This window comes from Pelodiscus sinensis, unplaced genomic scaffold, assembly GCF_049634645.1.
Source record: "Pelodiscus sinensis isolate JC-2024 unplaced genomic scaffold, ASM4963464v1 ctg53, whole genome shotgun sequence".
Taxonomy (NCBI): domain Eukaryota; kingdom Metazoa; phylum Chordata; order Testudines; family Trionychidae; genus Pelodiscus; species Pelodiscus sinensis.
The window spans coordinates 652,338-668,180 of NW_027465900.1; the positions used below are offsets into that span (position 1 = coordinate 652,338).

General features: G+C 53.5%; 1 long non-coding RNA gene across 1 annotated transcript; it reads right to left on the reverse strand.

The window, feature by feature from the left end:
• Window positions 1-7,583: 7,583 nt before the first annotated feature.
• On the reverse strand, window positions 7,584-9,340 carry LOC142824390 (uncharacterized). Its single transcript, XR_012899288.1, has 2 exons — window positions 9,000-9,340; window positions 7,584-7,665 (listed from the first exon to the last, which is right to left on the reverse strand). It is a non-coding gene; the product is annotated as an uncharacterized LOC142824390 (long non-coding RNA).
• Window positions 9,341-15,843: the final 6,503 nt, after the last annotated feature.

The window sequence follows — 15,843 nt, forward strand, 5'->3', positions numbered from 1 at the left end:
TGACTCACTTGCTTCTGGAAACCTTCCCTCATTGGCTCCAGCTGCTTCCAGTGGCCTAATGCCCCTGATTGATTCGAGCAGGGTCCTGCTGACCTTCCGGCTGTGTCTACATTGGCAAGATTTTGCGCAAAATCTTGCTGCCTGTCCACACTGGCCGCGAGTATTTGCGCAAGAACACTGACGTTGCAATGTACAAAATCAGTGGTCCTTGCGCAAATACTCTGACGCTCCCGCTCAGGGATAAGCTCTCCTGCGCAAGAAGCCAGTGTAGACAGGTAACATCAATTTCTTGCGCAAGAAAGCCCAATGGCTAAAATGGCCATCGGCGCTTTCTTGCGCAAGAGAGCGTCTACACTGGCACGGATGCTTTTGCGCAAAGGCACATGCCAGTGTAGACTCTCTCTTGCACAAATACTTTTAACGGAAAAACTCTTCCGTTAAAAGTATTTGTGCAAAATCATGCCAGTGTCGAGGCAGCCTCCTAGTTTACCTTGGGAACAGGGACCTGTTTAATCTGGAGCTAATGTATTTTCCCCCTGTAGCCCACTGGCCCGACTCTGGCACAGTCCTCACTGCCAAAAGGGGTTTCGGACACTAGATCTGCACCTGATGTGTACGCCTCCAGGCCACAGCCAGGGCTAAAGCCTCAATTCTGCCTCGTCCCTGCAGGGGAAGGGTATGTCTGAAACCCCTCCCAGCCGCCGGGAAAGAGTCCAGCTGGGCACCCTTGATGGGAGCTGAGAAATGAAGCCCAGTGGGACGGTGGCATTTGACATAGAATCCTAGAGCACTAGGACTGGAAGGGACCTCAAGAGTCATCGAGTCCAGTCCCCTGCCACGAGTCGCCCGACCGGAGCTCTTCGGACAGGGCTGGAATACGAGGATCAGCAATTCCTGGTGGGAACGTCCTCTCCAGCGATGAGTCACACGTTGCATCCTTCAGGGCATGGCAATTGCTCGAGCCAGGAAGGGACACTGAACTAAGAGGAAGTGGGAAGGGGGAGGAATCGTAACAAAAGCCCCTTCTTTGCCTTCCTAAATTAGCACGTTAGCGGAAGGGGCGGGGCCGGGGGCGGGGCCAGGGGCTTGCCTCCCTGAGCCCAGCGTCACCGACTGCCCATGGACGGAGGTCAGCGTAACTACCCCACACGGACGGGTGTGGGGCTGTCACACCTTTGAGTGACACAGCTGGGGCGTTTCAGTGCAGGCCAGGCACAGCCTGGAGGAACAAAGGGTTTGTAAATGTTTGCGCCAAGCGGGGGGGTGACTCTGCCACCAGACTATCGGTGCGGGGACGCTGTTGCACATGTCAGTGCCAGGACAGAGCGGTCTCTGAGGGACAAGGGGAACAGGCCGGTCCCCTTCGCTCTGCAGGACCAGCTGGCGCCCCGCGGCTATTCAGCCTTTCCTGTGGGAGTTAACGGGAGGCCGCTGGAGCTGGAGAGCAGGGCTGGAGTAAGACGTGCTGAGGCCCTGAGCGATGTCAAGTGAAGAGGCCCCACCGCCCCCCAGCTGTGCGTGAGTCTAACAGGAAGGACGCCGCAAGTAGAAACGAAGACGTTTTAGATTGATGCATCCACCGGTGCCTAGACGAGGACGCAATTACAGATTGGGGGGAGGGGTTGTATTTAGAAGCCCCTCATGATGAGAAGTCCTGAGCTGTTGCTTAGTTAGCTTGTGGGTAAATCCCGGGGCTCTGTACCCTGTCCTGTTCTAGGCAAAGCCCTCGTGCATGGGACAGTGGCCGTTCTACTCGCTCGCCAGGACAGCACCAGAAAATCGCCCTCCCCCCGCCTCAGGGGCTCCCGACACGCAGCATGAACATGGCCGACTCGGGCTGTGCCGTGGCTGCTGGGCGACAAAGCTGGGCCAGGCGTATGGCCACGGGTGGGCTGAGCGCTCTAGCCACGTGCCTGCCCCGCCCTCGCCCAGGGGGGTTCGGCACGGCTCCCCCCAGGGCTCCGGAGTGTTCAGCCGGCGAAGCAGCAGGTTCCAGTGGGGATGGTGGGGTGATAGACAGAGAGGCCTGCGACCGCGTTCGGCCTGGGGCTGCCTGCGGCTCCCACAGAGGCTCCCAAACCGCCCGCGACAGCAGCACAAACTGTCCCTCCCCAGGACGGCAACCCTGGGTCCCGCAGCCAGCCCCTGGGGGCGCCTCCCTTGGCGCAGAAGGGTAAAATCAAGGCAACAATCCCCTGGCCTAGAGCAGGCCCGGAGCCGTTGGTGCCGTGAGAAGGAGCGCGAGGGGGAAGGCGCAGCGAGCAGCGGAAGGGAAGGGTGGGCTTTGACTCCATCGGGGAGCCAGGCGCTCTGATCCTCTTCTGCTGCACGGCCAGGAAGGGCTGCTGGGCACAGACCCTGCTCCCCCTCAAAGAGCCCTGAGCCCGCTCGAGACCCTCTCCTTTGGCTTGAGCAAGCGGGGGGCAGGATCAGCCTTCTCTGAGCTCCGGGGGCTGCCCCCTCCGGGCAGTGAAGCAGCCTTCACTCTCCCCCGGCCTCCTGCACCTGAGCTGGGGGAAGGGGCCTTGTGAAATCTCCCGACCCAGCTAATGGGCGTGTCCCGGACGGAACGAGCCACTGCACGTGGCCTGACTCGTTTCTGAAGCCCCCACGGGTGCGGGGTAGGCAGCCAGGCGTTGGCTGTGGGCCCCTGCTCTCCGAACCCGGCTCATTTGCTTTGGGGAGGGCTCCGCCGTGCCCGGGGGGACAAAGTCTGCACCAGTCCCGTGCGAGGCGTTGCACCACTGGGGCAGGACGTGCTGAGCCACTGGCCCAAGGTTGACCCGGCAGGGCAGCGGGGGGGAGGGGGGAGAGGCTGCTCTCCTGCGTTGGTTTATTGGCCAAGACAATTCGTTATTTGTACGTAATTTGATCGTCCATCCCGGGAAGAGGAAGCACTTGTCGTTCTGAGCAACGGGGCCGGCACCTCCCACTTTCTGCGTGGTCACTTCGAGCCCTTCTTTACACGTCAAGCCAGAATAAAAATCCAACATTCCTCACACCCGCCCTCCCCACACACAAAAACCCCCGGAGCCGGAGTACAAGGTGATAGCTTGGCCAAGCCCGTGCCTGGCGCTGGCCGCTGTTTGCCCACACCCTGCTCCCCGATCCCCTTGCCCCTAAGCCAGGCAGCAGACCTGCCCTCTGCCCCTCGCAAACAAAGAGACCTGGGCTGGCCGAGGGCTTTGGCAGCTTCGTTCCGGATGCCCTCTGCCTCCCCCCTCTCAAATGCGCCTCTCCTCTCCCGTGCCTACCTCAGGGCGAGGGTCAGGCCGCTGGCCTCAGCCCGCGAGTTCCCTGATCTGCCGCTCCCATGAACGGCAGCGGGAACTGGGAACCCATCGCCCCCTCCCCGGCGGAGAGCGCCACAGGCCCAATTACCCAGCTCTGGGGGTACCCACCCGCAGCCCTCTCTGCTGACATCCCTGACAGGCCGACAGTGACCCCAGGGACTATCGGAGCCGTGGGCGTGGACAGCAGCACCTGCCCCAGCACCTTTGTGTGACTGTTGGTGTGTGGTGGGTGGGAGATCTCGCAGCGGCAGCTCTGAGCACCCGGCCAGGGCCTCACGCCGGGGACACCCGTCCACAGGCGTCTGACCACAGAACACACAACTTGTCGTTGGCCAGCGCGGTAACGAGCTGCCCATGGCCGGCGGGATTTTTAGAGCCCCCAGCTGGTTTGGGTGACTGGGATGGGGTCCTGCGAGGTTGATTTGGTCTGTGCAACCGCGGCACCCGCTTGTGCCCCCACCTGGGCGACCTCTCACTGACATCGAGTCACGCCACGAACCTCTGGCAGTTACTGAACTCACACAAACACCCACAGGGAGGGTGACACGCCCACGTGAGCCACGGAATAGCTCCCAGAGACTCATGAACCATTGATGGGGGGCTCCCCCAATCTTATGTTCTAATCCCCAGCCGGTCAGAGCCCTGACCGGTGTAAATTCATTGCCCACTCTGCCCCTCCCTCAATGTGGGGGGGGGCCACACGCTGCACTTTGTAACCGGAGCGGAGATTTCGCAAGCACCTCAATCAAAACACGCGGCTGGAGGTAAAATATTAAACTGCTTCCCAGCAGGAAGCCAGGTTCTCAGGGGTTCTGAGTAGCAGGTGTAGAGACCAAAGCTGGGGACTTCAGAAACAGGGAAATTGGCAAACCACGCAGGGCAGGAATCAAGATGTGCCTGACCCATGTCGGTGGCAGCAACAGGTCACGGATCTTCAACAGGCAGGGGGGAGCACACCCTTCAGCCTGGGACCCGCTTTGAAATGAGGAGGTGGTTGTGCTCCTGACTCGTTTCCAGGGGTTGAGCTGTAGGGGGTGTTGGGAATAATTCTTGGACACACTGGGTGCAGGTGAAAACAAGCAGAGGATTTATTGGTTCACACAGCTGGTGGAGTACCCATCAGGGGTTAACCCGGTGAGCACTGACTGAACCAACACATACATTAGATTATATAGGTAGCAGAAGGACGGAGAAGAAGTAATCTGATAGGTCTAGCAGTGGAAGTGAGATATGAACATAAGCCAATGGTCTACAACAGTTACACAGCATCTCCGCCCATTGCCGATTAAACATGTTATCACTAATACAAATAATTATTCCTAACAAGCTAAATAAGCCAACATAAACAAAGACATGTTGATGGTCATTTTGTTGGCTGGAAATCTAATGCGTCTACTGCGGGGGTGGTATTGCCTTGGCGTGATCTTTGGGATCTAAGCTTATTTTCTAGGAACAAAGCAGATAACGAAAAACAATCCCGCACAGTTGTTTGGTACCGGCCTTATCAAAGTGAGGCCAGTTTTGAATGTGGTTGCCAGGGGAACCAGGGTCACAGTAACTGTTGAACTGTTTTACTTCCCAAGCTGGCCTAATACTTTCAGGTTTGAGTTGTCACTTCTCAGCAAGATACCATGGACTGCCTCAGTTTACCCTACAGGGGGAGTGATGATGTCACTTCCCCTCTTCACAAGTTCAGCAGCCTCCCAGCGGTCAAACATTCTCCGCTGTAGACGCCCTCTCTGAGAAGTGTTTTGGGATGGCCTGGGGAGAGGGGATTCCCTTGAATGGGCCATCAGTGTGTCTGGCTCCTCCACTCTGGTCCCGGAAAGGCGGTTTGGGGTGCGCCCTACCTCAACATATTTCAGTATGAATAAGGGGAGTCGCTAACCGGGCGGGGGCGCGGCTCCTCGCATGGTAGCCCGGTTCCCACTGGCACTTGAACGTGCTGCTTTCGGGGGAGTGTTTTTTCACACCCCTGAGCCTGGAAGTGACAGCGCTGACGGGGGCCAGTGCAGTCGTGGCCTAGGAGTGCAAGGGATGCGTGTCTGGTTGTTGTTTATACTCTGGTGGGAAGGGGTCGTTACAGAACCATAACACGCCGGCGCCTTCCCTTCCAAAATCCGTCTGTCTGGTTTCCCCCCAAGCTCGCGGGGGTGGGGGGTGGAGGGCACACACCGACCCACACCCAGGGCATTCCTCAGGATGGAACCCTACAATGCCCAGCCGCCGGCAGTGCCTGACCCCGGGGATTTAAGATGCGGCTGTGAGGAGATAGCCACAGCTATCCAGCAGCTGCCGTCTCTACTCCCACACAACTCACACATGAAGCAGCGGAAGAGGAGTAAACCCCGGGAAGGGTTTTTCAAGGCTCCTGAAACTTGGCTGCTCGGTGCTCGCTTCCAGGAATCCTGTCAGAAAACACAAGTCAGTCCTAGGGCCAAGGCAGCAATCAAGATAAACGCGTTTTCCTTAGATGTACGTGACAGAAGCTCACACACAGGGTTCAAGGTATTTTACAGTGGAAAGTCCCCCTCCCCCTCTGCAGTGGTGCCGAGACACGGGGTGATACAAAGGATGGCCCAGGAACTCTCCGGAAATATAATCTATGCTATCATGTTCCGAAAGTGTCCGTCTGCTATGTACATTGGACAAACGTCTCAGACACTTCGCCAAAGGATCAATGCCCACAAAACAGACATTAGACAGGATCACAAAGAAAAAACAGTTGCTTGCCATTTCAACCAGAAAGGACATTGTCTCAATGACTTGATTACCTGCATCCTGCTTCAAAGACCTTTTCACACCAGACTTGAAAGAGAATCCTCTGACCTGTCATTCATGCTTAAATTCGACACTTTACACTTAGGTTTAAACAAAGACATTAATTATCTTATGCATTACAAAGATAGCTTCCCCAATTATCACCTCTAATATCATTAGCTCACAGACATTTATCTCTCTCCCCCCCCCCCCCCCATCGCCCTTCTGTTCTGAAATTTGATTTGTCCTTTTCATATGTGTTCATTTTTTTAATTGTATCCTTTGGTATATATGGTTGTGACTATTTTCTTCCATTATTTGATCTGAGGAAGTGGGTCCGGCCCACGAAAGCTCATCATCTAATAAACCATCTTGTTAGTCTTTAAAGTGCTACATAATCCTGTTTTTTTGTTCCGGAAACTTGCGTGAGCCTGTGGACAGGCAGGAAGGTTTCTCCCCATTGGCAAGGGGGCTCTTTGGGATGGGCTCTTCCCCTGGTTCCACCTGCCCCTCGAGGGTATAAAAAGGGCAGAGTGCCCAACCGACCCCAAGTTCTTTTCAACCCCCCCCCCTCCGCCAGCTCGGAGATGGGCCCAGCTGAAAACAAACCCTCACCACTCTGAAATGGAAGAATTTTAGCTCCAAATGACGTCAAACACCTGAATTCCAGGCATTTATTTTTACGGCTTTTCTTCGGTGGCCAAAACGGCACACGGGGCCCAGGGCCCGTCCGTCAACCCCCGAACAAGCGAGACGATTCTGTGCTCGCTGCCCCGTACTGCTACCCGCCAGCTCTGCCAGGAACTTCGGATGCCGCACTCTGTGGGGCAAATCCCGCCTCTCCTCTGCCAGCACGCCCCGGCCCCACGTGGCCCTCAATGCCGGTACAAACTGTAACAAATCTAATGAGCCAGAACTTTAAACAGCTTTCACTGCACCTGGGGGCAAACGGAAGCCACCAAAGGGACAAGCAGCTGCTTGCCGGAGCCAGCCCCGCAGGGCGTGTTGTACAGGAGGTACAAGCACCAGTGTTACAAACGGACATACCCCTCCTTTGGGGTTGGAATTCCGCAATCAAGGATCAGCAGACACCACAACACAAAGCGAATGCAGTACATGTTGAACCTCTCTGGCCCGTGGTCTGGCAGGATTTTAATTAGCCAGATGGCCTCTGGGGGTGGCCACGTTTCCCACCGTCCCATGAAGTTTGTTTCCAGCCCCCAGTCCTGGCTCTCAGTGCTGTGATTTAGCTCCGATTGACCCCTAACCCTCTTGTCTGAGCCCCGGAAGCAGTGGCAACGTCGGGCAGGCTGCCAGGCAACGTTGACCTCTCGTGGGCCGGCATGTTCTCTGGTTCTGGCCCTGGTCAGGTCCCAAGGATGCCGGGCTAGAGAGGTTCCATCTCTGCATTTTTATTTTGCACAGTGTCTGATGAATGTGTGGACTCATCGTCACACACTAGGACTGAGCCCAAAGCTTAGACGAATACAAAACAAAAGAAACTGCTATGAATAATAGCAACACGGATGGTTCATTCAGGAAGATTATTATTTTTTAAAGACACGGTATAAACCCTCATTCCTCAGGTGTTCAGGCAAACGCTCTCCGCTGTCTGGAAGAAAAACGATTCTCAGTTAGACCGACCACTGGCCTGCATGGTCAGCAGGACTCTTGTATTTCCATCTAAATCATATGGAAGTGAGAATACTGGTCAGCAGATGATGACTCACGGCGTGGGGTGGGACCGGCACATGGCTATCATGGACAAGAATGCAGTCAGGTTAGTGTTAGTCCATAACTCTTATTCGAGGGATATTCCTTGGAAATTGAATGTTTAGATTGCAGGAGCCAAAGCCAAAGGTCTAGTGATTTTTGGCAAGAACCCTTCTATTGCATCACCACAAATATTTTGCCTGTGAAGGGGGAAAGCACAAAATGTCTCCAGCCGAATTCTAATGCATCAATTTGCACAACAAAAAGTAGCAAAAATCAGGCCACAGAGCACTGGCCAATGACACAAACTGTTCCTTATCTTATCAAAGGCTTTCTCTGGCTCCCGGACTCTGCTAGGGCTGACGCCAGGGCTTTCAAAGTGCACTCAGGGTTACAAAGGAAGATCTGAAGCAACAGTATCATTTGCTAACCCAAGCAACACCCATGCCTGGGGATCAGGACTTTATAAAGGCCTCTAGCTCGCCCGGAGCTGTTCCCCCAAAGCCTCACAACAGGTCTCATTTCTTGCATGCCAAGCTTACATTTCTAGGGGGCTACTGTGAGCCCAGCCTGCCCCCAGCAACTGTAGGGGGAGGCCACATGGACCGTGTGCGGCCACCAGTCTGAATTTCCTTGCGATACCTGCCCTGGGCTCATTCCCAGATAGAATCTCAGAATCCACCAGCCCCACGCCCCAGAGGACTCCATGGCCTTTGACCCAAGCGCGCTGTGCGTGCCGAGGAGCAGTGGCAGCCCACAATCCCAGGCTGGCTTGGGCTCTTCCGACCCCTTTGCTGGGCTCACAGAGCATTTTCTCAGCCAGCCTGTCCCTCCGGTTCCCGTCTGTGCAGGGCGCACAGCAGTCCACTGCAGGAGCAGGACTTCTGGCCCTTCCCAGACCTCCGAGAGAGCAAGGATGGGCGGGTGGGCTGATGGCTACACGGCAATCCCAGGCGGTGGGGAGCGTGTCCCAGCATGGGCCACCTCTCGTAGGACTTCCCTCTCCGCTCCTCCCGGGACCGAGAGCTGGGGGAGCACCTCCGCTGTCCGCCAGGCCTGCATCTTTGATTGCCACCGCCTGGGCATACAGCTTTCCCGGGGTGCCTCCTTCCCTTCTGCCCATGCACCAGATCATAGGAGACAGCCAGCAGGGTCAGTCCAGGCTGAGTGGAGGGTCACCCAGGCCAGCGGGTATGGGGACTGGGATGGCGGGTGTTCTGCAACGTAACCAACCTTCCTGGCCTCCCGGTGTTTCTTCTGGCTTTTCCTGGTCAAGGGCCCTGCCCAAAAGGCCACAATTTGCAATTGGAAAGGTGGCGCTCAGGTGGTCAGATCTGCACTCAGGGCCAGACAGAGTGCCCGAGCCAAGAGGCAGGAGACATGGAAAATGCTGCCAGTTGTTATATTCTAGAATAAGCACTTTTTCACACAACCGATCTGGGCCCTCGCCTACTCAGCAGCACCTGAGCTGTGGGACCGGACTGGACATCCCCGTGGATGCAGGAAACACGCTCAGGGTCATCACAGTGGAGGACTGTGATGCACAGGAGGAGGCTGGCCAGCACTCGGTGACTAAAGGGGTCCACTCAGGTAGCTAAGGGCGTTGGCAGGGACCCAGAAGAACCAATGGGATACAGGGCTGAAATTTAAATCGCAAATATAGACGTTGCCAGCTCTCTTTGGCTATGTCTACACTGGCAGGTTCTTGTGCCAGAAATATGCAAACGAGGCTAAGTGTGGAATATCGCCGAGCCTCATTTGCATACCTAATGAGCTGCCATTTTTGCGGAAGAGGCTCTTGTGCCAGAAGGAGCTGTCTACACTGCCCCCTTCTTGCGCAAGAAAACCCCCCTTGCGCAATGCCGCTACGCTGATTACTTTCAGGAAGAACGGCATCGCGCAAGGGGGGGTTTCTTGTGCAAGAAGGGGCAGTGTAGACAGCTCCTTCTGGCGCAAGAGCCTCTTCCGCAAAGTGGCGGCTCATTAGGTATGCAAATGAGGCTCGGCTTATTCCACGCTTAGCCTCATTTGCATATTTCTGGCACAAGAACCCGCCAGTGTAGACAGAGCCTCTGTGTGAGTTCTAAGTTAGTGGCTGGAGGAACAAGATGAAATAACCGGAATTACCATGCCTACAAGAAATACTGGCACGGGAATGGATTGGGGCTTGAGACACGGATCAGTCCGGATCATGAGTAGAGGGGAAATGTAGATTTAGTCGCGATCAGGGTATTTTGCTTTATTTGCTGTTTGGTTAAACTTCTCTGTGGCTACAGCTACACTACAGGGTTTTGCACAAAGCTGGCTGTGTCCAGAGAGAGAATGTTTCTCTGGTTTAATCTACTCATTCCTCAGCTGCTCTGTAACACCTGGCAACCAAGTCTGCTTTAGCCAGTGTACCTTTTAATGGCCTGTTGTAAGGTGCTGATTTGATTCTAGTGTCCTGAAGGCAACAGGAGGCCTGTGTGGGCGCCTGCTTAGCCTGGGAGGGCAGCTATGAGAGAGACACTTTCTTTTCTGTGTTTTTGTTTCTCTTTTTCAAACTCTCTTGTGGCAGAAGCGCTTGGGGTACCCAGTGGAAGACACTCGAGTGTTTCTTCCTGGTTTTCAGGGTTTTATTTAATTCGCTCGGTGGCAGCCTCTCCCCAGAGCCAGGAATCTGTGACTCAGAGGAGTTTCTGTCAGCAGAGCCTGGAGAGACAAGGTCATTTCAAGGTCTCCTGTGGGCCCCCATCTTCTGCATTCAAAGTGCCGGAGTGGGGAACAGCCCTGATGAGGATGATGGCTCCAGTAGGAATTCCATGACTCGAGTGTGGAAACTACCCGAATCCACAAACTCCTACGTTGATTTCCCCTGAGTTTCACTGAGCAGGGTGTGCCTGGTAACCACTGTCGGCTGGAGCAGAGACTAGAGTCACTCCCCTGAAATGAGGTTTTGGTCAGACTTCTGGGTAGCCCTCCCTTCGGACCTGGGAACCTCTCTCCTGTTTTTCTTTCTCAGACCAGCTTGTAGAGCCCAGGGGGCGGCTGTCCCTTGCCCGTGGGATCTCAGACAGCGTTGTGGCTCCTACTGTTGGCCCTGGTGGCTTGTGTGATGTGTGGGCTCTCTGGGCTGGGTCAGTAGATCTTCCTGGGCCAGCCTATTGCCAGATTGTCCTTGGCTGCTTGGATGGCAGGCGCCAGGGAGCTGGGGTTATCGTCGAACCCACTCTGAACACCAGCTACAGGGTTCCAACCCTTGCTCTGATCCCATGACTTCCGCCACGTTGCGGGACTCAGACGCTGGGCGGCAGCCCCTGCCATGACCAGAGAGGAACAAGCCCCACCCAGAAGTGGGGGTGATGGGCCCCTTGAGCATCCTCTAGCCTCTCCAGGGCGGCTCTTTAGCCTGCCCTAGACCTTGGCTGCTCATTGCCTGAGACCTGCTGAGTGGCCTGGATGTTTTTGGACAGGAAAGGTACAAGCTGGACGCTCTGGGTTTCCTTTGCCCACTGTGCCAAACAGCCGCCCTCTCACACCCTGCCAGGAATGCCTGGGGCCAGCCCCTGGCCCGGCCGGGGCCTGCGCGTGTGTCAGAAATATCATGCGCGTTTCCATCTGAGCCTTTCTGAAGAAGGGATTTTGGACAACTCACTCCCAAGGCCTGTTACTGAGACAGGGGAGTGGCGCATGGCATGAGCTGCCTTCGTTTTCTACTAGCATTCATCTCTAGAGACCCTCTGGGCTTTCCGTGCCTTAGCACAGGACAGGCCTTGGGTGGTCCGACTGAGATGCTGCAGGCACCGTTGGGCCTCTGGCCAGGCCTTTCCTGTCAAAAAAAAAAAAAAAAAAAATCCTTCCTCCCTCACCAGAGCCTCACCCAGAAATGGCTTCTAGCGCTGTCCAGCCCTTCTAACTGCTGGAGGATCCATTCTTGTTGGTTCTGCTAGAAGCTGGCAGTGGGGTGGCCTCTCCTGCAGGGCTGAACTTGCTACTCTCTCTTCGGGGCGTGCCTATATGTCAGGGGCTCCCGCAAGGGGCGGCAAATGTTCCTTAAACCCTTATAGGTACACAACAGCAAATGCCAGCAACGTGCAGCAGCCATTTAATTTTATTTTATGCTGGGCCCGGCCACTTTAAAATGCAATTTCCATCTTCTTGTTACTAATTAGAACTGGGTAAACATTACAAAACCTTCTAAAGGTTTTCCTGGCTAGAATCGCTAGGGTTATTTTGCTAAATGTTCTTTAAAAAAACATTCACAAATCAAAGTTTATCCAAAAGTTAGTACCAGACGGTGTGTTATTTGCTTTGCCTTTACTTGTCATTCTCTGATTAGGACAAAGCACACGTACCACCTAGAGCACATGGTGGAAGAGAACAATTCGTCACCAGCCGGTCAGCCAACAGGAGTCCAGTCCCTATTCGGGAATTCTTACCGAGAACATGCCCCTTCACAAACATCGGAATCTGCTTCAAAACGATGCACATGGACGGAAACAGGGTTAACGGCCCCCCTCCCCCAGCACTTCTAAATGATTCATTTGACCAGCTCAACTTCAGTAGGAAAATAAGAAAACAAGACCCACTGAATTCTGGGGGCTGGAAACCAGGAAATCCAAAGGGCTTTAAACTAAAAGCCAACGTAAGGTCCAAAAGCTACGGATACGTGTGCACAGGTGATTTGGAGGGGACGTGCGGGCAAGGCCCTGACGTCGTTTCACGTTGGGGCATCAGGGAGTGCAGAATGGGGGTGGACGCAGAGGCCAGGCTGGAGTGACCAACCGCCCCATCCCACTGTTGTTTGGGCAGACGGGAGGGGAGGGGTCTGGCAAGCCCATTCTGCTCAGTCACAACACAGCCCCAAGAAACTCCTCCAAGGGTTGCCAAGGTGGGCTGCTGACCACAGCCCTGGCTCCCCAGCGCCCTGCTCCAATGCCGGGGGGATAGCACGGAGGTGGCATGGCAAGGTGGCACTGAGGCCTTAGCTGCTGGAGCCGCAGATGCGGGCGTCACCTCGGCACTTGCGGCTAGTTCTCAGGTAGAGCCTGGGCATTCAGCCACACCCAGGTTATAGAAAGTGGTGGAGAAACCCCAGGGAGCCCAGAGTGTCATGTTCCTAGAGTAGCACAGCCTAGGAGCACGTCTTGTGAATTGCACGGCTGCTTGGCTCGTTCGCTTGGAAGTCTAGCTCCCCTGGGAGGCTCTGGCACTTTTCATGACAAACTTAGAATACCCAGGAAATCTCAAGCATTGTCACAGGCTGGGGACCAACTGGCTGAGCAGCAGTTCTGCAGAAAAGGCCCTAGGGATTGCAGTGGATGAGAAGCTGGATAGGAGTCAACAGGGGGCCCTTGTAGCCAAGAAGGCTACTGGCATATTGGGGTGCATTAGGAGGAGCATTGCCAGCAGATCCAGAGAAGTGATCATTCCCCTTTATTCAGCACTGGTGAGGCCACATCTGGAGTATTGTGTCCAGTTCTGCCCCCCTCACCCCCGGCAGAAAGGATGTGGACGCATTGGAGAGGGGCCAGTGGAGGCGACCAAAATGATGAGGGGGCTGGAGCACATGACCTATGAGGAGAGGCTGAGGGAGTTGGGTCTGTTTAGTCTGCCGCAGAGAAGAGTGAGGGGGGATTTGAGAGCAGCCTTCAACTGCCTGAAGGGGGGTTCCAAAGAGGATGGAGAGGGGCTGTTCTCAGTGGTGGCAGATGACAGAACGAGGAGCAATGGGGTCAGGTTACAGTGGGGGAGGTCTAGGTTAGATATTAGGAAAAACTATTTCCCTAGGGCTACATCTAGACTGGCATGATTTTCTGTTAAAAGCATTTGCTGAAAAAAGCATCTAGATTAGCACGGACACTTTTCCACAAAAGCACTTTTTGTGGAAAAGCGTCCGTGCCAATCTAGACGCGGTTTTGTGCAAGAAAGCCCCAATCGCCATTTTTGCCATCGGGGCTTTTTTGCGCAAAACAGTTTTCAGCTGTCTACACTGGCCCTTTTGCGCAAAAGCATTTCCGGAAAAGGGCTTTTGCCCGAACGGGAGCAGCACAGCATTTCCGCAAGAAGCACTGATTTCAGACAGTAGGAAGTCAGTGTTCTTGTGGAAATTCAAACAGCCAGCGTAGACAACTTGCCAGTCTACATGCAGCCTAGGTGGGTGGGGAAACGCTGGGATGGGTTCCCTAGGGAGGGGGAGGAATCTCCATCTCTAGAGGTTTTGAAGTCCTGGCTGGGTTGATTTAGTTGGGATTGGTCCTGGTTTGGGCAGGGGGCTGGACTTGATGACTCCTGAGGTCTCTTCCAGCTCTATGAAACTCAAGGGCATTTACCAACCAGAGCTAAGCAAAATCTGCCTATGGCTTCCTTAGTGTGTTGTACCAGGGCAAGCAGTGCTATGCAGCCGGTGCATTAGCTCCAGGGCACTTACCAGCTCCACGTCAGGGCTCCGTTTCGATTGCTGGAGAGTTAGAAAGGGCCACAGAAAAGTAGCTATGATAGTTGTGTTTATTTGCACTTATTAGGGATGATGTGTAAACGTCATAGCTCCTCCACTCTATGAATAATGCCAACAGCCCAATCTCAGGCTGATACATTTTTATGGGATGGTAGCACATATGCCATCTTGTGGCTGTACAAGGGTGTGATTTTTGCCATACTACAGAAACAACCGTTTTATAACAAAGCTAATGTTAAAATACTGGCAGGACAGAGTTATTCATATTTTCTAATTCTTTTCACGCTGTCCTCGTTATTACCTACAATTTATTGGGGTGTTACTCTACAGTGAGGTTTGCCTTTCAGTTCCAAAGGCGAATGTGTTGAAATGACTTCGTAAGTTAAGGTACAAATCAATTTCCTCCTTAGCTGTAGGATCAGAACATTTATTACTATGAGACTTACATTCTGACAGAGCCCTCATTTGGAAATAAAGCAATCAAATGATGACACATGCATTTTGGGAACAGCTTTGACATGCTGTCTTAAAAAAAACCAGCTCTGAGATTTATAGAAATCACTTCACACTTTTTAATAGCTATCCGAAATGCTAACTTTATCGTTGTTAGTAAAGTCTAGATCGGCTATTTCAATTTAATATAGTCTCAAAGATATTTATTTTTTGTTTTATTTTTTACACTTTCTGGTGATGCCACAAGCAAAAGGCAGGAGAATATTGAGATTTCAATAGGGATTGTTGTTCAAACTTATCAAGCGAGTGCACAAAACTCCTCTTCCTACAGCTTCTACAAACTCTTGCTCTGGCACACCCTTAAGAATGAGTGGGGCAGAGGGAATAGGGGATTGCGCAAGAGTGTGTTGCACAAGAACCAGGTGAACACAAAGAGCCCTGTGTCACTGCCCGAGCTAGTGAGATGTGGAAAGAAAGGCTGCATAAATGGTGATGCTTCGCCAATTAAGAGGGAAAAGGTACTTGCAATGAAGATTCTCAGTTAATCAGTTAAACATTACGTGTAATCGGTTAACCAATTAAATGGGGGTAGGTGGGGGGCTGCTCCAGCCCACTGATTATCCATAACCAGTTAAGCATTCACATTCCAAGTAGAAAACGTACTCAGTGGTATAAAGTGCTCCTCCCTTCAGTAGAACGGTTATATACAAACCAGGAAACGAGTGTCTTTTGTGCTCCCTTTCAGAGGCGGTGAATAGAAAACCAGTAAGCACTACCCTTGTCTGTGCTCTGCAGCGAGCAGGTGCCACCCTAAAATTGACACCGCATAACACGTTTTCACTTAACACGATCATTTTCTGAAACATATCTATAGTGTTAAATGAGGAATTACTGTACTCAATGCCTCGGTCTTCACGGACAAGGTCAGCTCCAGACTAATGCGCTAGGCAAAGCAATATGGGAAGGAGGTGGACAGCCCTCGGTGGAGAAAGAACAGGTTAAAAACTATTTAGAAAAGCTAAACATACACAAATCCATGGGTCTGGCTTTAATGCATCCGAGTATTCTGAGGGAGTTAGCAAATGTCATTGCAGAATGTTCGGCCACTATCTTTGAAAACACGTGGAGATCGGGAGAGATCCCGGATGACTGGAAAAAGGCAAATGTAGTGCCCACCTTTTAAAAAAA